The 22,807-nt window shown below is 37.6% G+C and overlaps 1 long non-coding RNA gene across 1 annotated transcript; it reads right to left on the bottom strand.

Annotated features, from left to right (window-relative positions):
• Positions 1–18,149: 18,149 nt before the first annotated feature.
• On the bottom strand, positions 18,150–21,167 carry LOC140807485 (uncharacterized). Its single transcript, XR_012112709.1, has 2 exons — positions 20,401–21,167; positions 18,150–18,371 (listed from the first exon to the last, which is right to left on the bottom strand). It is a non-coding gene; the product is annotated as an uncharacterized lncRNA (long non-coding RNA).
• Positions 21,168–22,807: the final 1,640 nt, after the last annotated feature.

Genomic DNA, 22,807 nt, shown 5'->3' with positions numbered 1-22,807 from the left:
AATGGAAATGGGATCACATTTCCATGGATTTTGTGACGAAGTTACCACGATCATCCAGAGGCTGCGATGCGATTTGGGTTATTATTGACAGATTGACCAAATCTGCTTGTTTCATTCCGTACAAAATGACGTATAGACAGGATCAGATGGCGGAGATTTATATTCGAGAGGTAGTCAGATTGCATGGAGTGCCGAAGTCTATCGTATCGAATCGTGATCCACGATTCACTTCACACTTCTAGCACAGTTACAGCAGGCCTTAGGTACGACATTACACCTGAGTACTGCTTACCATCCTCAGACAGACGGACAGTCAGAACGGACTATCCAGACATTAGAGGATATGTTGAGAGCCGTCGTGCTAGATTTTGGCATTAGTTGGCAAGATTCTCTACCTCTTTGTGAATTCTCTTACAATAATAGCTATCAGACGAGTATCGAGATGGCACCGTTTGAAGCTTTGTATGGCAAAAAGTGCAGATCTCCGCTATATTGGGATGACGTTTCAGAAGTACCAGAACTTGGGCCAGATATGATTCGTGACATGACAGAGAAGGTGAAACTCATTCAGAAGAGGATGAAGACACCACAAGATCGACAAGCAAAGTATGCCAATATCAGACGTAGACCGTTAGTATTTGAGGCGGGAGATAGAGTATTCTTGAAAATTTCTCCGTTCAGAGGCGTTGTTCGATTTGGCAAACGCGGGAAACTATCTCCTCGATACATTGGTCCTTACGAGATTCTTGAAAAGATTGGCGATCGAGCTTATCGACTTGCACTTCCTCCTTCTCTATCCGGAATACATGACGTGTTTCATGTAACAATGTTACGAAGATATATGCCAGATGTTTCTCATGTCATTCAACCTGACGAAGCTGAACTTGATCAGACCTTGAACTACGTGGAACAACCGATACAGATCCTTGATCGGAAAGAAAAAAAGCTCAGAACAAAGATTATTCCACTTGTGAAAGTTCAGTGGAGTCGTCATGGCATTGAGGAAGCGACTTGGGAGACAGAGACAATCATGAGACAAAGATATCCCGAGTTATTTACATGGCGTACGTAGTTATGGAATTTTGCTTGTATTGCATTTTGTATGTACTTGAATTGATCATCTACAATTTCGAGGACGAAATCATTTCTTAGAGGGGGAGAAATGTAAGGCTCGAAGATTTAGTTATCATAATCAGACGGATTTGTTAATAATTAAGATGATTGTAGATGTATTTTATTGAATTTAAAAAGAAGGCAAAATGTACAAAAGGAATGTAAAAACTCGAAGCATGGCGCACATGCGCGAAGGCATGCGCGCAGCGTAGCGCGAGGCGTCCAGTAGCCTCGGCGCATATGCGCGAGGTATTGCGCGCATATGCGCGGCATCGCCAGTAGCGCTGGCGCATATGCGCGGGGAGAGTTGGCGCATATGCGCGAGGAGTGAAATGGCTAAGCTGCCGAGACCCGTAGGTCTCGCGCATATGCGCGAGTAGTGTCCGCGCATATGCGCGAGACTTGTATTTCAAAAGATTTGCCATGTGTCTTGAACCATGCAATATATATAGAGGTGGCACGAATTCTTCTCATTCCAGCCAGAGTCGACGCTTTCAGAGGAAGGGAGATTCTTGTTCTTAGGTTCTCTAAATTATGCTTTGGCAAGATTTAGCAATCCAAATTCAAATCCGACTGCGGTTTTGAGCTCCTCTCTTTATTATCTACAAAGTGATGTAAGTTTTATGCAATTTCAACAGGTTTCGAAATGCAGATGTTTGGGAAATTAGAATATGATAGTTATATTGTGTTCTTGACGTATTGAACATGATATATTTTTAAACGGATCAAAGAAATGATATCATAGGCATTTCCTATGAATTTCAGTATGGTTTATGAATTATTGGGGCAGAATTATTTTGTTTTGGATGGATATTGTATTGGATTATGAATGAGAATGATTGAGAATGAGATAGTGTTGATATCTGTTAAGAATTGGATTGACCGGTATCGAGAATTACGTCGTTATGCCGTCGAAATGTATTGAGATCACGTAGTGACTTGGATATATGTTGATTTAGATTAGAAATTGATAGAGTGCGTATTCACATTTCCATTTCAGATTCGTATTGGCGACCGTGACAGCGATTCTACGATGAAAGGTATAGTACATGTTTTGTTTGGGGAATCACGACTCAAATGAGATCACATTTGAGTTTCCCAACCAAAATCACATACTTGTTTTATTGTTCATACCTTGATATGATTATGATTGTTATAGATTGGTTTATAGAGCTTGTATGCAGATCTTGCTATGCTTTGTTTACAGATCGTGTAGCATTGCATTATGCTTGTTTGCAGATTTTGTATTCATGCATTAAGATAGGGCAGTCTGGAGATCAGGCAGACTACTAGATGTTCGGCGATATCTCAGCTTAGGGGAAGATCACCGCCCCTTTGTAGACGTGGATACAGATCAGGCCGAAGTCTAGGAATAAGACGTACAGCACCTCGATTGGTAGGGTAGGTGACAGCCAGTGACGTCTTATTCACAACGGGATCCCTAGAGTTCTAGTCGAGTCGAGTCTAGACATGAGTAGATTCACATTGCATGATTTTATATGAATGGCATTCATATCAGCATGTTTCATGTTTAGATTGTTTATATGCATGTTACATGTTTATACTGGATTTGTTCTCACCGGTTTTCCGGCTGTTGTTATGTCTGTATGTGTGCATAACAATAGGTGGGGCAGGATCTGGGTCGAGACAGAGATGATCGTGTTAGCGTGGAGATCACGGGCGTAGCAGATGGACCAGTAGTTGTCTTTTATTATGTACTGTCTTTTAATACTGGTTAGTTGAGGACATACAAAATAAGACATGTATTGTATTTGTATGTTGTAAATTTAATAAAGAACTTATGCTTGTTTAATTACATTTGATTAAATGTAAAAGCGAAAAATTTGACCCACATTTTAGAATAATGATCTATTTAATCCCAAGAAAAAGAATTAGAGCCCGGGTCCCCACAGATGCATAATTCTAGTATTTTAAATTAATTTGACTTCATTACATGAATATTTAAATTCTTTTCTTTAAAGTTAATTATTTTAGCCAGCAGTTTAAATTTTATTCTTTTCAGTTAATTCAGTGAGGCCAGACCAGAGTTGAGTAAAGAGATAAAATTTACTGTTAAGAAAACATTTCCTGAAATTTATTTAAGATAAATAATAAGTAGATTTATAGTAAAAGAAGGTTTAAAGAATTATTTAAATAAGTTGAGATAAGTAATAAATAAAGTTCAATAATTAAATCCTTTAATCTCTAAAATATTTAATGAGTAGATAAAACATTAGAGATTTAAAATTCAATATTTAAGAAATATTTTTCCTTGTATTTCATTAAGATTTCGGCCATTTAAATAAATTTAAAAATTTAGTAGTCAACTCACAATTTAATGGAATTCTTTCCTTATACATTTTCTTGAGAGATAATTATATCTCAATAAATCTTCTACATTAATTAATTAATTGAGATCCCACCCCATTCTACTAACAAAAATCGGTCATCCCCCTAATTTGAAAGATTTAAATTAACTTAACAATTCATTCTTTATTTTCCTTCCCTTAAAATCATCTAGTAGATATCCTCCCAACTTTTAAACCTCTACCAAATAATTTAATTAAGCAATAATCTTCCTTGCATTCTAGAAGCTAATTTCGGCCCTCACATAGCTCCACAATCCCATAATTCTCGTACAGCTTGGAAGGAAAAGAAATCATTTGATTTGCAATCCAACTCACTTCTTGCCTCTACCATCTATATACCCTCCTTGATTCCTTTATTTTTCCATGTATCATCCCCTTCATTCCTTAGTATCTTTCCCCTCCTCTCATTCGAAATCTGAGAACAAAACAGCAGCAAGAACCGTGTGAAAACCAGCAGCCAAATCGTGAACAACAAGAGAATTAAGTGAGAAAGAAAAACTCCATCTCCGCCGCGCCGTGCCGTCGTATAGTTTGTGTCTTCCTTAAACGAATTTTCAGGCATGTTTATATTGTTCATTGCTCTTCAATCAAGTCCTATAAGTATTTTTAAACATCTCATGTTCATGATTTTAACACCAAAACCTAATTATGACAGCATCATTTTACAAAAAAGTTCTGCACAGCTTTTTCTCCACTCTTATGCTTCACGGGTTGCATGTTTTTGATGATTTCAGGGTTTGGTTCGATTCCAGGCTCCCAAGGCTGCTTATGGTCATGTTCTAGGGTGTGTTAGGGTCGAGTTTTATCAAGGGTTCAAGCCCCAAAACCGTGAGTTAGATGCTCCAAACAACAAGCAAGAAACAAGTTTCATAGTTGGGTTTCATTTACTGTCATCGGCTTGTTTGGGTGAGAGTTCGAGTCATGGCTGGCCTAGGGCCAGTAGCCATGGCTAGGACCCTTCCCTAGCAAGCATATGACGTGGTCAAGTCGGTCCTAAGTGGCTTGAGCCATGTCCCAAGTCATTTGGACAGAAACAACACAAGTGTCCCTCGGTTTCATTTTTCTGTTTTTCCTTCATGTGAGTGGTTTCGGTTTTTATGAGGTTGGATGTATCTTGGTTGGCCTCTGGCCCTTAGCCTTGGTTCACATCATACTTCTGAATGTCTAGATCGAGCCTTGGTCAATCAAATGGCCATTGAAACGATGAAAGACAGCAAGCGAACCGATGCATCACAGTACAGATTTTGGTGCACTCGGGTGGGAGTTTCGGATCTCTCATGGTGTGGTTCGAATTGTGGCTGGCCTAGAGCCCTTAGCCATGGTTCAAATCATTCCTTAGGATGTTGGTAAGAGGTCCTGGTCGGTGGTTCAAGCCCCAATGGCCCGTAGTCTCGAAAACGAGGCAAGAAATGGAAGACACAGCTGCTGTAATTTTTGACAGCAAGCGTGTCGCAGTTCAGAGGCGTGTTCCGGATTCTCGGTTGGCGTTTAGCCTATGGCCTTGGACTGGACAGTGCCTCATCGAGTTAGGAAGGTCAGGTTTTTGGCCGTTCATGATTCGGATCATTTTTGAGGTCGTACGAGAATTTACGGTGCGATGTGCCAAATTGACTCTCGAAAGAGCGTTTCATGTTTTGACCTCCATTCACCTAGATCTCGACCCTCACTATTTTAGTAGCATTAATTCATCATTTTTAGCGTATTTTAATCATGACTATACGTTGGTTCAGTGTTGGTTCGGGTGGGTTCGGAGTCATAATTAAATACGAAGTTGTTAGACGTAATTGTCGCATTTTCGAACTTATTGCATAGTTTGGTCAAGTAAAAGCTATTGCATATGTTTCATGGCATATTTAGGTCGCAACAAGCCTGGGGACGATCCAATCCAGTTGGTAAAATAATAAAGGATATTTCTTTTTGCCATTTAATTTTATTACGTGCATAAAATAGAAAATACTTATTTTTGAGATTTATGCGATATTGCTTGTGGTCAATTCACTATCATGGGAGTATTATTTTACACGGTCGTCAGTGACCGATCAGTTCAGTTTGGTACCACCCGGTCGCCAGTGATCGGATAGTTCAGTTCAGTGCAGAGGCCACATGCGTAGACCATAATCTCAACAGAAAATTATTTCGTATTTTTTTCAGTACAGGGCTCCAAGGAGCAAACATTTTTACTATGATTTTCAGTTCAGTTATCCACGTATTATAATTGCTCAGTACAAGTTATTTTCAGTATGCCTCGTGATATGATATTTTTATCCATGCAAACTATATTTTTCTCGTTACCTACGATATATGCATGCTGAGTCTTTAGGCTCATTAGACTTGATTGTTGTAGGTACCGATGAGGTCAGGGCCGAGGGCGAGGACCAGTGAGCCAGCTTGGGTCGGCAGTAGTGGCACCCGAGGACCTCATTTTCAGCACTTACCATTTTATGCAAACATTTTTATCCGTTGTTGAACATTTATAACTTGTTATTTTTGCAAACAAATATTTACTTCCGCTGCCATTTTGAATATCAAAGTTTGGTTATCGGTTTAGTTATGAATGAGGCATTTTTATTATTTAAAAAGAAAATTTTAAATTTTCCGCAAATTTTCAAAGTAAGGATTTTTAGGCCTTCACAGCGGAGGTCTCTTTAATTTGTTGGACGTATGGGGATATAGTTGAGTTGGCATAGTGTATGCAGTCGCTGCTATGGCCTGAACACTCTTTGTAGGCGCATCATAGTCCTGGGATTGTAGAATATATTACCCACCCCAAGCGGATGAGTAGGTGGATTTTGCTGGGGATTCTCTTCCCTTGGGTTCCCTATGACCATATGATTCACTTGATCTTGAGATTTATTTATAGCCGCCGCTTCTGATCATACATTGCTTATATTGCATCTTTATAAATTTCATATGAATTAATTGTCATTTTAATTCTCATATATTATTGATTGTAAGATACTGGGTTTATACTCACGGGCATGTCGGTTACCTCTTGTTTTCATGTGCTTGACGGTAGGTGAGGAGAGGACAGGGATGCCAAAGTCCAGCTTCAGGCGAGGAGATGCGAGTTAGAGTGGGATTCTCGGGTCTTATGAGCTATTTGATGATACTTGGATTATTTTGGCTTAATAGTTTATTTTGACATGTTAAAAATTATATTTCAAACATTTGGGACTTGTAAATTATTTTGTGGAGATTAATGTCGATCTGTGACGCACAAGTTATGTCGTTTACTCAATCGTTTGTTTTGTTAGAATTTTATTTGTTTTTTTGGCTTTTTCTTGGGACATATTTTTATACTTTTGCATGCTCCTATTTTAGGGGAGATGCTGCCCATTTTATTTTAGAAAATTTGAAAAAATTTCCTCATTTAGAATTATTAGAAATAGATGTGAACCCGTGACCCCACACTTTGTTGGGTACAAGTATAAGTTGAAACTTGAAGCATAAATTTACGTAGAAAAAGTTCACTATATAAATGCAAGAATCAAGACCATATAAAGACTAATCAAGCATTCTCAATATACCTTAATCAAGATCTCGAACACTTAATCTTTTATCATCAAGCTGCTCTACATAGAACACACCTATTTTTGTATCTGATCACTTGTGATCATCTTGTGCTTGGAATTACTCAAGTTGTTCAAGCTATCTGTTTATTGTGTTTAGTTTATATCTGTTTGGACTTAAGACATGTTTCATAGACAGCGATTTTATGTATTTTTTTGAAGATGTACTAGGAGTTTCAGTGTAAGTAATGAATAAGTCAAGCTGAAGTGAGTTATAGCAGCTGGTTGTAATAGCCCCTTTAAAAAACTCACTTCAATTAAGATTTATCCACTGCCTAAACTTGTTTCTTCGTGAGTTGAAGAAAGAAAGACATAAAATGATGTTGTCTTTGAACTTCCATATATCATATGTCATTTACTTTGAGCTACACATTATCTCTTTACTATAAATATATCTATATGTTAAAAATGTGAAAATATCAACTATTGAATATATTATAACTTATTAGTACAAGCCAGAACTTGTCACACTTTTTAGTGGTCAAGCTATGTCTAGCTGGTCGAGAATCAGACATTGACATTTATCAACTGTTACTACCATCTCAAATTTAAAATAAAATTTTAAAAATTTTATTCAACCCAATTTTTTTCGATCTAAAAAAATATTTAAATTTATTTATATTAAAATCAAACCAAATCCTATAATAAAGAAATATTATCCATTCAAATCCTTATATTAGTTAAATTACAAATGGCAGAGATAAAAGTTTTTTCATGATCAAATCAGAAATACCTAATATATTTATTATAATCTTTAGATTGATTAAATTAGATTAAGGATTAATTATCCTTTCGAATATTTGAATTTATTAAATTAGATTATACCTAATATATTTATTAGATTGATTAAATTAGATTAAGGATTAATTATCCATTCGAATATTTGAATTTATTAAATTAGATTATGATTTAATTATCCATTCGAATATTTGAATTTATTAAATTAGATTATGATTAAATCAAATTATATATAGATAACTAATGTAATACATTAAAATCTTTAATCGGTTAAATTGCATTAGCATCAAATCAAACATAAATAACTATCTAATCCATTCAAATCTTTAGATTGAATAAATAGATTAGGATTAAATCAAATTATATAGATATAATGATTTAATTCATTAAATCCTTAAATTGTGTTGGAGTGCAATAATTGTCTCTACTTATTAAGCAATCAAAATGTGGTGACTGACCTGTTGTATGGTTTAAAATATTAGAAGTGCACCATTACTGCTAGCTATAACTTTTGGTAAATGATAAGCGCTCGATCCTTCAATTTGTATAACAGCCAAGGTTATGGGTTCGATTTTCATGGATTGCATTTATTGAGAGAAAGATAGTTTGGTGTAATAATTGTCTCTGTTTGGTAGAACAATTAAAACATTGTGTATGAGTTGTACGGTTTAAAAGATTATAGTTGCACCATTTTCAATAGCTATAAATTTTGGTATAGTGACAAGCGCTCGATCCTAGAGGTTTATTAAATAAAATATGCATATAAAAGCATATTAATTTAGCATAATTAGATAATATTAGTGGATATAGAATACGGTATATATAAATATTAGGTACAGAATTCACGTGAACACTATTTATTTAGTGTTTAAAATTTCGTTTAGACATACGATTATTATTTATTAAAAAAAATAAATAAATATATCAAAAATGAAAAAATATATATAAAACAATAATAATAAAATAGTAATAATAATTATTTAATTAAATTATGTGTGTGTGTGTGTGTGAGAGAGAGAAAAACGTCTACTACTTAAAATGCAACTCGAAATTTTTTTTAAAGCTCATTTTGCTAAGAAAGGTTATCTACCAACCCGACATGGAATCATCCTCTCCAAGGAGCAGTGTCCTAAGACACTGCAAGAGTTGATGACATGACATGCGTTCCCTATGCATCTACAGTAGGCAGCCTTATGTACGCAATGAATTATATCTTTAAGCATACATGCAATAGTAGCTGAAAATTCACATTTTTAAAATATATGTAATCAAATAATCAAATGACAGATGAAAATACTGCAGTTTAAAAAAACGCAAATCATCAACTCTAGACTTACGTTAAAAATAAAACAAATATGAAATGAGTAAAAATCATTACAACCATCAATATAGTAAAAATGAACGAGTATGAAAATATATATCAACTCTTCACTCAAAATATGATGTGCGGAAAATACAATGCTCGGGTTCGCGTGCGCACCTCGAACTCCGCCTACTCAGTCTTCGACACCTCTAGTCTCCTGATCAAAATGCTCACCTGCATCATTCACACCTAGCGACTCTAAAGACTCAACACACCTGTAACGTTATAACAAATACATATACATAATAGACAACAATGAAAAGTACTGTAATAAAAATATATTTCATGATCTTAAAAAGTCATATGCATAATCCTAACCCGTCAAAGCATAAACATTTTTATAACGTATCACATTATATCAATATATACGTGTTCGTTTCCTTAATTTGAATTTCGTTCATTAGTTGTGATTTTCGTATCATCGTATTAGACGATGGATCCATCTACGTATAGCCGCGGTACCTGGCGGTGAGGACATCAGCGACAGTATTACCCTTCCACTGAGCCTTGGCCTTACATGCCATCGTATTATCGTATCATCGTATTAGTCGCAACCAACTCACATCCTTCAAAACATGTCATCATATTCATCACTTAATAAAATCATGCATATAAGTAAATTTTCCTTAAAATTAAGCATGCAATGTATTTTTCATCTTTACATAAAAATGCGTGACAACTTAAACATTTAAAACATGTCAAATCATGTTTAGGACGCTGCCAGGACTAAAAACTTGATCCGGGTGCAAAATGACCATTTTGCCACTAGAAACCCTAACCGACTATTTTACCGCTAGATCTAAAATTTTCGATTCGAATCCTGCCAAACACCTTTAAACCACTCAAAACATAGTTATAAGCATTCTTAGATGTAAACTCGAGTCTGTTTCAATAATTATATGATTCGTTTTAAAACTTGGACCGGGGCCTCGGTTTTAACACGAATCAATCAGAAAGCTAACCAAATTTTTCCCAACTTAAACCGTGACTTAATAATACTTAACCATACCCCTTATAACCTATTTCCTACCATTTAGAACCCTCAAAATCCCCCTGACCATTGCTGAAAATTTCTGCACCAAGAAGAACGAAACCCTAGTGCACCTTGGGCTCTAAATAATCGACCCTAGCTCAAGACCAAGCGGACCAGCACCTAACCAACTATATTAAGACCAAGTCCGAACCCAAGAGTCCCTCCTTGGACAACCCTAGCTAACCCTACATCCCAAGAAACCAGAGCCACCCCTCAACCTAAACTCCTTCGATCGGCTTCTAGACCACGACTAGCTGTTCACAGCCCTCTCCCAGCCCTGTCACGGACCCAAGAGGGTTATCTTCCTGGCTATAATCGAGCCATGCACATCGGCACACCCAAATCCTTCGATCTAGCCCTACTCAAGCTAAAGAACCACAAAGTACCGATCGGCCCTCAAAACACTCGACTCCTAGCCGACTCCAGCCCCTTAACATCCTAGTCCTTGACGTGAACAGTCTCCTAGGGTCATGACTCAACATCCCCTTACACAAACACAAGGAAAAACGTGAGTATGAGTCAAGGGAAATCATATTTCATATCAAACCTTTGCAACAATGACACCACATGATAAATCAAAGAATTCCTCATGCAAATACATATATATCAGTATATAAATGGTGAAAATGGTGAGAAAAAGAGATACATGGCGTGCCTTAACATTTATGTTCTCAAAAACTCGAATATATGCGCGTAGGACTTGCACCGGAGAGGCGGAGAAGAAAATTTTCTTGAAAAACCTTGAAGAACTCGAGATGGCTGCTATATTTTTTTCGAAAAAGCTGCTGATGGAATGAGGGAGGAGGCGGCCACTTGGTGTTACTAGGTTTAGCATTTAGTTATTAGGTTTAGGTCATAAAATAATACACTAATGGACCCTTAATCAAAAATTAAAGGGTTAAAAGGATTTTTTGGGCCAATTAAGCACTAAAATAAACCCATCAATCCTAATAACACTGCCGAAAAATATTTTATTTTGGTAAGTTTTAGAAAATATTGCTCTAACTCAAAAGGTCCTCCGATTTGCTAAAATTTGCGTATCCGTTAAAAATATAACTTATCCAGTAAAAATACCCAACCAAAGCCTATTTTCAAAAATACACTTAAAAAACCTCACATTAAATAAATAAAATTAATTTTTCAATAAAAATATTTTTCTTATTTATCCCCGGTCTCCATTACCCGTTCGAGCGCGAAATACAACTTAAAACCATTATGCGTGAAACTTTAAAATAATCATGAAATAAACACCTATCCATGCAATAATCATGCATAAAAATTATTAAATATATATTTTAAATAAAACCCTAGATTGTATGCAGTCCTGTTACGTAGTTCGAATATTCTAGACCTTACTATTCTCCCCCCCTTCAACAGAATTTCGTCCTCAAAATTTAAAACATGCCGAATAACTCCGAGTAGCGACTTCTCATATCGGCCTCAGTCTCCCAAGTAGCCTCCTCCTCGAAATGATTCAAACACTTGACTTTGACATTGTGGATCACCTTGTTCCGAAGCCTCCTCTCCTGTCTATCCAATATCTTAGTGGGTCTCTCCTCGAATGATAGGTTTGGTGTTACAACAAGCGAAGGATTCGACATGTATTTCTGCAGCATAGTGACATGGAACACATTATGAACTACCGCTAGATTCGGCGGTAAAGCAAATCTGTATGCGAGTGTCCCAACTCTCTCTAGGATCTCGAACGGTACTATGAATCTTGAACTGAGCTTTCTTTTCTTCTCGAATCTCATCATACCCTTCATCGGCGTGACTTTCACGAATATGTGATCCCCTTATTCAAACTCAAGAACCCTGTGCCGCCGATTTGCAGAACTTTCTGTCGGCTCTGCGCGGTCTTCATCCTGTCTCGAATCTAAACCACTAACTCTGCAGCCTGACTGACAATATCTGGTCCCAGCTCTACCCTCTCTCCTACCTCATCTCAATAAAATGGAAAACTACACTTCCTCCCTTAGAATGCCTCATAAGGGGTCATGCCAAAGGACGCCTGATAACTGTTGTATGTGAACTTCAAGAGAGATAGCTTCGGCTCCAAGCTTCCGTGGAAGTCGATCATACAAGCTCTAAGTAGGTCTTCCAATACCTGAATCTCGGATCCCTGTCTGACAAGATGGACACTGGAATCCCATGCAGTCTGACTATCTATCTGATATACAGCTCTGCATATTGAGTCATGGTAAAAGTCTTCCTGATAGGTAGAAAGTGTGCTGACTTAGTGAGCCGATCAACTATCACTCAAATGACATTATATCCTCTAATAGTCCTCGGTAGTCCTGTCATAAAATCAATGGTAATGTTCTCCCATTTTCACTCGGGAATACGGAGTGGTCTAAGCTTCCCTGCAGGTCTCTGATGCTCGACCTTAACTTGCGGAAACGTCAAAAACTCGGAGATGAAACCCATAATATCCTGCTTCATGCCCGGCCACAAATAAAGAGACTGAAGTTACTTATACATCTTCGTACTCCCTAGATGGATGGAGTACAGGGTTCAGTGAGCCTCGCTCAAGATATCTGCTCTCAAGGAATCACTGCTAGGAACCCACAATCGGTCACGATATCTGACTTTGTCGTTTTGAATTGTATAGAGCCTCCGGCCCTTAGACTCATCCCTGTTTCTCCTCTTCTATAACTAATCGTCTTAAGTCTGCCCTAATCGAATTCTGTCTCTCAGTGTCGGCTGCACTGTCAGGGTAGAAAGACTAGGGGCATCGCCTCGGGAATAGACTGCAAGCTCAAACCTCTAAATCTCTATCTGAAGCGGTCACTGTATCGATAACTGAGTTATCACTGCATTCTTCCTGCTCAAGGAATCCGCAACTACATTAGCCTTACCCAAATTGTAACTAATGCAATAGTCATAATCCTTCATTAGCTCTAACCACCTCCGATGCCTCATGTTCAGCTCTTTCTACGTGAAGAAGTACTTCAGGCTCTTGTGATCAATGAAAATACTGCACTTCTCCCCATACAGATATTGCCTCCAAATTTTTAGGGAGAAAACTACTTTTGCTAACTCGAGGTAATGAGTCGGATAGTTTTCTCATGGACCTTCAGCTGTCTGGACGCGCAGGCTATAACTCTGTCATGCTGCATCAGAACCGCGTCCAAACCGAGCTTCAAAGCATCTGTCAAACTCTCCTTGCCCTGATGGCATAGCTAGAAATAGAGCTGAAGTCAATGCCTGCTTCAGCCTATCGAAACTCTCCTGGCACTCTGATCCCCAAATAAATTTGGCATTCTTCTTCGTCAAGACAGTAATAGGCACCGAAATAGAAGAGAAGCCTAGAATGAACTTCCAGTAGTATCCAGCCAATCCCAAGAAACTATGGATCTCTGTCATGCTCTTAGGCACTGTGTTGGAACATTTCATATTCGCAATTTTGATTTTGATGTTAACAAAACTTGTTATTTAGTTACTAATGGTTTATCGTAGTGCGCAGGAAGATGGAACTGATCAGGTTTCGAACTGACCAGTTAAACAAGCCAAAACAGAAGCTATCGAGATGTAAAATGAAAAGAAAAACTAATCGACCAAATTGAATCAGTTCAACTGACATATCAAAGAACAGTTCAACTGATTGTCCAGCTGATAGGTGGTTCAGCTGAATACTTCCAGAAGCCAGCTGATGAAAAGTTCAACTGATGAAGAACACAGCTAACCAGTTCAACTGAAAGAGTGAAATGAGTTCAACTGACGAGTCAACTGATTTCACCAGCCCAACTGAAGATAGGAATCAATCAGTTGCAAATTAAGACAAGCTTATCTAAATGGATTCCAGCTACGAACAAAGACACAAAAGCATCTGAACGATCAAAGGTATCAAAGGTAAAATAATGGCGCATTCAAGCTACAACGATCACATTTGAGGAGTCTTGAAGTACGGTTTCAACGTCTCTATATGTAGTGACCCGTTCCAGAATCACCTACTAATCAGAACTTAAGCATGCAAAATTAACATTTAAAACTGAATCAGGTAATACAGCGGAAAAATAGTAATACAACCCAAACGAATCTGTAAGTACAAAATACTTAAACAACCAGATCGAACTAAATACCAAGAACGAATACCAATAACTACAAGTCAACCTCTGCCAGCTCCCTGTCCACTCCCTCCTGGACCGTCCAACCTGAGACCTGCCCCATCGAATAGGGTGTCCAAAACAGAGATAAACCGAGGACGTGAGCATAAAACGCTCAGCACCGAAAGCATGAGTATACAAGACTATGACATGCATGTATGCAAAATGTACTTGATACCAGGATCTGGGTATAACGAAATACTGCTCAGGTAAATGACGTCAAGGTATGTAGCACTCTGCGCCGTCGCACCAGGAGGTGGCTCCCATACCAAAATAAACCTGTGGATATACAGGTGACCTGACCACCGTCGGCCAACGGGGTCCAACCATCCACAACAAACGAGAGCTGAGCACCCTCTCAAGAGGCTATCTCAAAGATAATCAGGCTCAACATGATTATGCAAATGCCGCATAATAAACCATGCATCATATGACAGATAATAATGCAACATATAAACATGCAACACATAGCAAAGTATACTCAATCCTGCTATCTCGGATAGTACTTTCGTACCTCAAACCAGTAGATCCTAGCAATCAGCCCTAGAATCAAGCCTGCGTCCGTAGTCAGCCCACTGATGCCGCTAGCTCCCAACTAGAGCACAACTCCGCTACAAAACCAGTAGCTCCCCGCTAGTGCCTAAACCTCGGGAAAAGACTAGAAATCCATCAGAAACGACTAAAACGCTCTGGAACACTCGGAATTGGCGAGTAACAAATGAAGCCTCGCGCCTCTATTTATAGACAACGATCGGTAGATCCGACCCACTTCGGACGATCCGATCCGGCACACTTCGGACGATCCGAACCCTGATCGGACGATCCGAATCCTGCATGTCTTCCACGTGTCCAGCCACCTGTCTTCGGACGATCCGAACCCTGATCGGACGATCCGAACCTTGCATGTCTTCCACGTGTCCAGCCACCTGTCTTCGGACGATCCGAACCCTGATCGGACGATCCGAACCCTGATCGGTCCTTCCGATCCCACCGAAATAATATTTAATCCAATAATTAACTCAAATTAGGCATCGGGATACTACACTATAAATACAAGCTCAAGACCATCATCAAGTAGACAAAAATACAAGAGTGTGTGAAGATAAAAAGAAACGGCATGCTTATTTACTTATTAGCTTTCATGAAGCAATCAGCCCAGAGAGAATACTCAGTCATATCAGCTTAGTTTAGAAGCTTACTTTCCTAAGTGTGTGAGAACACCTTCGTGGTGCATTCTTTTTTTAGTTCTCACTCACGAACACACACCACAACTCAAATACAGTCTTGCACAAAGACAATAAACTTGTGTATGTAGTATTTGGCACACAGACGTTAAACAAATGTTGAATGAAAGGTCCTGCCTTCAGTCTAGTCTAGGAGTTCAGTTAGGCAGTAGTGTAAGTCCTAAGCTGGGTAGGTTTGTACAAAGTGTTGTATAAATCAAAGTATTCTAGTGGATCCTACCCGAGGTGCTATAAGGGGTGACGTAGGAGCAGTTGAAGTCTCTAAAGTTTCAAAACATAGCTTGTGTACTTAACTGATGAACTATTGTTTTCAAACTGACTTGATCAGTTAGAGCATCCATCAGTTCAGTTTTTACCATAACTGAACTAACATATGCGAAAACTGATTTTTTTCTTTTCAGTTATTCAGTTTACATAAGTTCAAATGATTTTTAATTTTACAGGTTTCTTCACGAATGATTACTTCGAGTTTCTTCCGCTTGATTTTTAAACCAAACTCTATTTAATTCATCGGTGTTAACACGAGCTATTGCAGCTCATTGATTTATTGTGTTTGAAGCATCTTCGAATGTGCTAGCACACGATTCTTCAATTTGTATCAAAGCTAGTTGTTCTAAGAAAAACATTTGAAGAAACCTGTATTTTAAAATATTTTACTTTAAAATAGTGTTAATAGCTATTTAAAAGTATTTCATACTATTTTCAAAACTATTTGAAATTGTTTATCTATAGCTCATAGCGAAAGGTTGAGAGGATTGGCTCAGCAACTAACATTTTTGCCACTTCACTCGACTCTGAGCTTTGTGGTTTTAATCAGCTTGTAGAGTTCTGAGCTTTACCTATCAAGATGCACAGCTAAATTGTTCAGTGAACAAGGTTTTAGCTACAAAGTCTTCTAGGTCAGCTGTTCTACAGACAAAACTCATCCATGCTGAGACGTTGGTTGATTTAATCACCAGCTGTATTCCACTTGATCCCAGTTTGAGTCAGCTCGACCAGTTGAGTAGTACATAGATCAAGTTCAAGGCAAATTAGATTGTTTCTCTAGCAAATTCAACTCATGAACAATGCAGCATTTCAAACAGTCAAGACAACCAGTTGTTGGTATATCCAGTTCTGTCATACATAAAACGATTGATAACTTATGTTATTTAAAATATGCTATTGTAGTAGAAATTTTCCTTACAACTGATGTATGTACTCAAATGTATAATACAAGGAAGTTTATTTGATTTAATAAACATCATGTTTATCCAGTTGTGTTTCGTTGTGACTGAATGAATGTTTCCAAACTTCTTGTCTACGTTTCTCAATGATTATAATCTCAAAATGGGTGTTTAGTTAATTTTTAAAATAAGAGTTTTTATGTTCAGTTGTTGAGGGGGAGTTTTCTTACCCTCAAACCGAAGTTGGTTTTAAAATTTTCTTAAATTCAGTTCTTGGGGGGAGCATTTAACGACGTTTAAATGCACTAACCCTCAAACTTTAAAAGTGTTTTAAAGTGTTTTAATTTATTTTTACGCTTTAACTGTTCAAGTATTGTGATCATTAAAAATGCAGAGATTGTTGGAACATTTCATGTTCGCAATCTTGATTTTGATGTTAAGAAAATTTTTAATTTTTTTTATAATGGTTTATCGTAGTGCGCAGAAAACTAGAACTGATCAGCCTTTGAAGTGATCAGTTAAACGAGCCAAAACTGAAGCTATCGAGAGGTAAACTAAAAACACCAACTGATCGAGCAAACTAAATCAGTTCAACTAACATATCAAAGAACAGTTCAACTGATTGCCCAGCTGATAGGTGGTTCAGCAGAAGACTTCCAGAAGCCCGGCCAGCTGATGAAAAGTTCAACTGATGAAGAACCCAACTTACCAGTTTAACTGAAAGAGTGAAATAAGTTAAACTGACGAGTCGACTGATTTCACCAGCCTAAATGAAGATCAGTTCGGATGACAAGTTAGGAACATCAGTTAGGAATCAATCAGTTGCAGATTAAGACAAGCTTATCTAAATGGATTCAAGTTACGCACAAAGAAAGCATATGTACGATCAAAGGTATAATAATTGACGTTGCAGCCAAGATTAAGCCTGAGATATTCCTGGAGGCACGTCAGAAAAGTCAAGACACATTTACCAAGGAACACATTCAAGCTGCAACGATCACATGTGATGAGTCTTGAAGTACGGTCTCAATGCCTCTATAAATACAAGCTCAAGACCATCAGCAAGTAGACGAAAATATATGACTGTGTGAAGATAAAAAGAAAGGGAACGCTTATTTACTTATCAGCTTTCATGAAGCAATCAGCCCAAAGGGAATACTCAGTCATATCAGCTTAGTTTAGAAGCTTACTTCCCCAGTGTTTGAGAAAACCTTCGTGGTGCATTTCTTGTTCAGTTCTTACACACGCACACACACACCACCACTCAAATACAGTCTTCCACAAAGACAATAAACTTATGTATAAAGTCTTTGACACAAAGACGTTAAACATGTGTTGACTGGAAGGTTGTAACGTCTCGCTTGTTTTTTTTTTTTAAAAATGCGGAAATAATTTTTTTTTTTAAAGCTCGCATTTTCGAAATAACATTTTAAAAATGATCTTAAATATTTAACAGTAAAAATATCGTATTTTAAAATAACCAAACGTCCAACTACATACGTGAACATAAACTTATAAAAATCTTAAAATCATCAACGTATGAAATATTCATCTCCTTTCAATCTCATAAATCGTAATGCGGAAAAACATGTGGTCTTCGGGTCGTGTCACCGCACCAGGTCTGCCTACTCAGAGTTCGGCACCTCCAGTCTTCTCATCATCAAACTCACCTGCATCACAGACGCCTAGTGAGTCTAAAGACTCAACACACCTGTACCAGGAATAACAAGTATATATATGTAGCACACAGCAGTGAAAAATATCATACTCAACATATCTTTCATGAACTTAAAAGCATAACGTAAACTTACCTTTCATGAGCTGTAAAAGCTTAATGCCAACCTACCTTTCATGAACTTTAAAAACATGAACATAAACGTCTCGTGTAAAATCATGTGGTGTCAAAGCATTGCATCTCATATCATCATATACGTAAACATATCTTTCATGAACTTTAAAACATGAACATCATGTCGTGTCAAATCATATCATCTCATGTCATCATATAGGTATACGTGTTCTTTTAATTGAATTCAGTTCATTAGTTGTGACTTTCGTATCAGCTCTATCGATGGATCCATCTATAAACCGTGGTACCCGGCGGCAGGGGACATCAGCGACGGCATTACCCGCCCATTGAGCCCGGGCCTCAGCTCATCATATCTCATGTCATCGTATACATATACATCGTCAGTCACAACCAAATCACATCCTTCAAAAATAGCATCAAAATCATCACTTAATAAAAACATGCATATCCGTGACTTTTTCCTTTAAACCAAGCATGCAACGTATTTATCATAATTGCGTAAAAATCATAAACGTGTTGCATAAACATTTAAATCATGATAAATTGTGCTCAGGGCGCTGACAAGACCAAATCTCACCCGGGTGCAAAATGACCATTTTGTCCCTAGAAACCCAAAAATTACCATGTTACCCCTGGACGTAAAATTTCACTTCTTTGACATTTTCTTAATTCCATTGACTCAACATGTCCCAAATAATTATTTAAGCCTACTTGAACTTTCCCATAATTTTATTTGGCTTAAATCTATGACTTTTAAATTAATCTTTAAATATAGCATATCAAGGTATTTTAATCCCGAATTAAACCAAACCTTAGCATAAAATTCCCCAATTAAAGACTTACACTTCTAATAATTATTTGAGCTTAAATATAATTTTCCATAATTTTATCAAGCTTAAATCTAGGCGTTTCAATTAATTCTTCAATTAATCTTTCGTGAGGCGACTAAATTCCGGATAAATCCAAAACTCATTCTTTTGATCCGAAACTTACCAAACTCCTTAAAATATACCAAAACATATTTAAAAGCATCCCTAGACGTAAACTCGAGCCCATTTTATAACTTAACCGAATTGTTTTAAAACTTGGACCGAGGTCTCGGTTTTAACCCGAATGAACCCGAAACTTAACCAAAACTTTCCCAAAATTTTACCATACCTTAAAAACACTGTAATGATCCTAAAACATTAACTTCAGGCCCCCAATCCCTTGGCTGAAAATTCCAGAAACTCACCTAAAGTTTGGCCCCTTCCTTAATTGCACTCTAGCACCCTCATCTTCAAAAAAATTTACTTCTCTAGCCTACCCGATGGCACCCGCCATGAACCAGCCCAACATGGACCTAGACCAGACCCTAAGGCACCTATCAGAACCAAGCCAACGGCCTCATGCACTTTACTAACTGCTAGGAACCGAGAATCCACAACAAGACACTACCGAGGCCAAATCGTCTCTACCTAGCTCGATTGCTGGTTCTGTTGTTTCCAGCATGGTTCAAGCCATTCCAGACCCTGACTCAGACCCACCAGGGTCTGGTCCAGGGCTGGAGGTGGCCCTCGCTCAGCTGGTGTAGCAGGAACAATGGATCGAACCCTCCACAAGCCACACACTCGATCGACACTCGCCTATTCCAACAAAACCCAACCAGCTGCGCACCCGGTACTTATACCTTACCAACCACGATCTAAACATACACTTACCATCATAATACAGCCGCCATTTGCACACAGAAACAGAAAACGTGAATGATGAATCAAAATATGCATGAATTTTACCCAAAACCGAAGAACCTCCATACTATGCGTTGGATCGTGAATTCCACAAACAAATAAACATAATACAACATGTATATAACGTGTATGATGCAGCAATAAAAGTACATGGCGTGCCTTAGATGTTATAGAAGCGAGGAGATCGAAGAACGAGTGCCGAGACTATTTTTCCTTCAAGAAGTGAGCTTGGCCGAGATTTTCTTTGCAATAATGGAGGTGACCGAATCTTTCTAATGGTTGGCTGCTGGGAAACCCACGAAAATGATGAAAGAAAGAGGGGTTGTCGGCTGGTGGTAGAGTAATTGGTGTAGGGTAGCCTTGATTAATTAATAATCAATTAGCTAATGGGTCATTAATGGTTTAATTAAAGTTTAAAAGAGTTTTAAGCCCAAAGAGTTTAAAAGTTGGCCCATTAAATCCAAACTCACTCCCGAAAAATATTTCGTGTTGAAAATTTTTTGAAAATATTAGCCGAACCCTCAAAAAGTCTCTCGATTCCATAAATTTTACGTACCGTTAAAAATTAAAATCATGCGGGTAAAAATATCCAATAAATCCCAATTCTTGAAAAATACTTTAAAACATCTTATATTAATTAATAAAAATTATTCATACAATTAAAATAATTTTCTTGAAAATTCCCGGCCTCCGCTCCTCGTTCGTGCGCGAAATGAAACTTAAAAATCATAGTGCATGAACTTTTAAAATTTCATGAATTAAATTCTATCATGTAATAATAATGCATAAAATCCATAAAAAATAATTAAACACAATTTAATAAAATAAAAATACATTTTATGCTTTAAAAGAATTCAATAAAATACCAAAGAAATTTAATAATTTGCATGCATGTGGTTCACGTGGACTTTCCGATTTTTGGAACGTTACAAAGGTGTTGCCTTCAGTCTAGTCTAGGAGTTCAGTTAGGCAGTAGTGTAAGTCCTAAAATAGGTGGGTTTGTACAAAGTGTTGTATAAATTAAAGTCTTCTATTGGATCCTACCCGAGGTGGTAGAAGGGGTGACGTAGGAGCAGTTGAAGTTTTCGAACATTCAAAACATATCTTGTGTATTTAACTGATTAACTATTGTTTTCAAATAGACTTGATTAATTAGAGCATCCATCGGTTCAGTTTTTACCATAACCGAACTGACATTTGCGACAACTGATTTGTTTCTTTTCAATTATTCAGTTTACATATGTTCAAATGATTTTTAATGTAACATGTTTCTTCACGTAGGATTACTTCGAGTTTCTTCCGCTTGATTTTAAACCAAACTCGATTTAATCATCGTGTTAACATTCTTAGAACACGAGCTATTGTAGATCATTGATTTATTGTGTTTGAAGTATCTTCGAAGGTGCTAGCACACGATCCTTCACACTAGCCAATCTCTGACTCCCTAAACCTTGCTGGGATCGACCTCCACTCCATCTTGGGATACAATGTGGCCCAAGAATATCACTTTGTCTAGCCAGAACTCGCACTTACTGAACTTTGCATACGACCGTCTGTCCTGTAAAGTCTGTAGTATGGTCCTAGATGCCGACTATGCTCCTCTCTTCTCTTTGAATAGATCAGGATGTGTTCTATGAAAACTATGACGAACAGATCCAAATATGGTTGAAACACTCAATTCTTGAGATTCATGAAGATCGCTGGCGCGTTCATCAATCCGAAGGATATCACCATAAACACATATTGCCCATAACGTGTCCTGAATGCCATCTTATGCACGTCATACTCTCTCACCTTCAGCTGGTGGTATCTTGATCAGAGATCTATTTTCGAGAATATTGATGCTCCCTGAATCTGATCAAATAGATCCTCGATCCTCGGTAGTGGATACTTGTAACGTACTGTACTTTTTGAACAATTTAAAAATTTGCTGAAAAATAAAATTTTCTTAAATAAGAATTAAACCTTCAAATTTCCAATTTAAAATAAACTGTTCACCCAAAAATAATTGAAATAAAAATATCACAAATAAAGTTTGTTAAAACTTCTTGTTTAATCAACGTAACACATCTCAAGAAAATCAGAGTATTAAAAATGTCATGCATAAAATCTTAAAACATGGGCGGTCCTCGGGTTTAGCCTCTTGCGCAGTCCAAGCCGGCTCGTTGGTCCCCATCTCTCGTCTCCTCAAAGTCATGCTCACCTACATCGATCAAGTCTAGTGAGTCTAAAGACTCAACATGTATAAACTGGAAATAAAAAATAATACATAATAAGACCGCATGCATCTTTAAAGTAGAGCGTACATACTTGAAACTTGAACGTAATAACATAAGCATAGACGTGCCATCATCAAAAAACTTTTCATAAACATACTTGCATCATACATATTTGAACGTGCATAAACTTCATCATTTTTGTGTAGAGATATGTTTCAAAGCAAGTGACCCACACATAAATGTGCCTGATCACACTAAACCACAGTACTGGGCTGGCAGGAAAAATCCACTACCACATACATGAGATCCCCGGTCATGCTTTACCAGGTGGATTGGTCCCTGGTCAT

This window comes from Primulina eburnea, chromosome 12 (genome assembly GCF_022965805.1).
Source record: "Primulina eburnea isolate SZY01 chromosome 12, ASM2296580v1, whole genome shotgun sequence".
Classification (NCBI taxonomy): domain Eukaryota; kingdom Viridiplantae; phylum Streptophyta; class Magnoliopsida; order Lamiales; family Gesneriaceae; genus Primulina; species Primulina eburnea.
Note: the sequence above shows the minus strand (reverse complement) of the source record. Positions and strands in the feature narration are given on the sequence as shown.